We start from the raw sequence: 3,367 nt of genomic DNA, 5'->3' as shown, positions 1-3,367 counted from the left end.
CTACCAACTCCAGGTGTGACCCGCTGGAAAAATGTGAATTTTGTACTCATACTAAGAATCTTGTGGTTTGCTCCTTCGAGTGCTGGAGGATGCAGAACAAAAATAGAAGCTGAACGTCATCATGCGCAAGCAAAACCTGTTGCTCTTCTATGAGACTGACAAGGCTCTGCTGGCTCAGTACTGCAAGATTATGAACCCAGTTGCCGGATACCTTGACAGTCTACAGTGTGAGGAAAAGGCCTACATGGGAACTTTCTTGCCCACCATCAAGTTTATGAAAGACAAGGTAGTAGTCTTGAAGAATGACAACAGCATCGTAGAGGGGCAGCATCTTATGAACTACCTACTGGAGAACCCTAACAACCCTAGGGTGGCCTTCTAGGGAAAGCTTGAGTATATGTTCAGTGATAAGAACTCTCTCATAGCCACAGCTCTCCACCCTCAGTTCCAGCTCTGAGTTGTTGGGTACATGAACATACTGATCAAGAGAAGTATCATCACTGAGGTTGTGATGAAGGCAAGACCTGTTGAGGAGATTGGCGGGATCGAAATGATGGCAGGTGCTGAAGATGACCCCTTAAGCTGTATGAGAAATGACGATATGGTGGCCACTCTGGGCCGCCTGGAATAAGACATGGAGAAAATTTTGATGAATGGACAGGGTCAAGGGCAACAGTAGGATCCACGCCTCAATTGACCAGTTCCCGCAGCTCCACAGAAGTGTCTGGTTGGATATGTTTATATAATATAATACCCGTTCGCCTTCTTCTGCAGCCGTCGAGAGGTACTTTAGTAGGGGATCAGAAATTTTGAGGCCAAAAAGATCCTCCTTGACGTGTGATAACTTTGAGAAACTAGTGTTCCTTAAAGGAAATCTCCATCTGCTGAGTGAGAAGTGGATGGCCCTTATGAAGGGCAGACAGTTGATATCATAACTTTTGTTTTTTTTATGTTAAATTATTAATTCAACTGATGCCTATTTTTTTTGCACTGTATTTATTAAACTTTGTATGTGAGATTTTGCACTCGTAAACTAAAAGCCATTCTTTCAATTTTGAAAAACATTGCAAATATTTTTTTAAAATGGGTAAAAAAATCAAAAAAAGCATTAAAATTTTTTATGCTATCGGACTATCGGAATATCGATAATCAGACCGGCTAATTAGGAACTATCAGACTATCGGATATCGGACTCAAAAAAAAAAATGGTTGCCCACCTCTGATATATATATATATATATATATATATATATATATATATATATATATATATATATATATATATATATATATATATATATATATATATATATATATATATATATATATATATATATATATATATATATATATACACACATTTACCTTCCATAACTGCAGTACATGAAACATATTGCAATTACTATGATGTGATGTTGCACATTCTAAACAGAAGTACTGTTGCCATCCACAATCTTCACAACGACTCACAGCTTTCCTTGGAGGAACTTGATTATCTTTTATGCATAATGTGCATAAAGCATAGCTTGCTAAAAACTGATTCTCAATGAATATTAATTTTAATTTTTCTCTCACTTTTTCCCAGTCATCATCCTCTTTAAGTTTTTTGTTTTAAATAACTAGTTATTGAAGGCTTAGAACATCTTTCTGAGGAATCAATGTTCTCGGCTTGCAAGTCTGTCTCGCTATCACTTAGGGTATTGTTTATCAATTTAAAATTTGTGTTTAAACTATTTTCTTGAGTTGAAGCTAAAGCTGAACTTAACAAACTAAAAAAAGTTTTTTTTGTTTTTAATATTCCTGGTCCTTTTGATTGTTTTTTTCACTGATCTCAAAACATAACTGGATAGCGTATTCAATTGTCTTTTTCAAAAAAATTTGAAGCCAAAATTGGCCTCCAAAGACGGTGGCGATCGGAGCTCTTAGCGGTGGCCTATGTACATTTTATGAGGTTTTTTACAGAAATATGAAAGAAAATAATTAAACAGAGTTTTGTAAGAAAAACTAGACTATGAAATAAAGTTTTAAAAATTTCAAAGAAATGAAAGGATTTCTAAAAAAACCAGACAATTGAAGAAATTATTTAAGTATTAAAGTACAAAATATTCCATATACTTTTTAAGTGCAATATACGATTAAATAATATTTATGCATAGTTTGTGTACCTTTTAGTTCTTAGTTACCCAATGCAATGTGCCAGAAGGTTAATAACATAACTGTATGGTAAGCGGCAGTGGTATCAACTTACAACTTTGGTAAATTTTATATTTTCAATTTTTTTAGCAAGATACCAGAAATGTACATGCTGCATGAACTATTTGCTGAGTGCTGTGAGTACACACAAAACAGGCATTCCTTCTAGGATAATTTAATACATATATATAATTAATGGATATAGTATTTAATAAAAATATTAAATACAAAATATTATTTATGATATGTTATTTTACTTATATATTATTCTTTGTAATAATCCAGCTCTCAATGATTGAGTCAATTGTTTTTGACTTGTTATTCAAAACGGCTTATTAAGGGAACTTTTTGATAACATATTTTGTATGTTATCAAACATTATCAACATTATGTATCTTATCAGAAAATGTATGATACATAAATTTAAAATAAACCACCTGCATTAAATGTTGGAATGCATTAGTACTTTCTTATCATTTCGAACAAACCAGTTTTTTAAAATTCAAAGAGGAGGTTTAACTAAACCAACCAAAAGTGTTGTTATCATGTGCAAAGAAACTGAATGATGTTTCCAAAGGTTGCTTGCCTCAATAAATGGGCACCTTCCAAATGAAATAGGAATTCAAAATGCCATTTCTAGTGCTGTTTTGAGATCAGTTGATTACTCAAAACTATTTAATGAACAAACTTCTCATATGTTTGACTCAGCTATAACTGATAACCATTTGTTTGCACTGATTAAACTTATTTCAGAAAACCATGCAGAAATACGTCTTTATCACCTGGGTAAAAAACAAACTGCAAAAATAACAGGAAAAAAGCTTAGGAATCAGTTAACAAAACTTATCTCATTCAAAAACCAATCAAAAAAATTTTTTATGATATGATATTATACATATATATATATATATATATATATATATATATATATATATATATATATATATATATATATATATATATATATATATATATATATAAAATAACTATAGAAGGAACCTCTGAGTTGTGTGTAATCACAGCGCTCAGCTAATAGTTCATGCAGCATTTATAATTTTGTAGTGCCTATCTGATAAACAATTGCCTAAAAAATATTTTATCTTAAAAATAAAATCAGCTGCCTACCATGCTGTTGTGTTATTAACCTTCTAGCACACAGCATTGGGTAGTTAAGA

Source organism: Hydra viridissima, unplaced genomic scaffold, assembly GCF_058129835.1.
Source record: "Hydra viridissima isolate aposymbiotic clone 2 unplaced genomic scaffold, HvirCarnegie_v1 scaffold_11, whole genome shotgun sequence".
NCBI classification, from domain to species: domain Eukaryota; kingdom Metazoa; phylum Cnidaria; class Hydrozoa; order Anthoathecata; family Hydridae; genus Hydra; species Hydra viridissima.
This window is presented reverse-complemented; position numbering follows the sequence as displayed.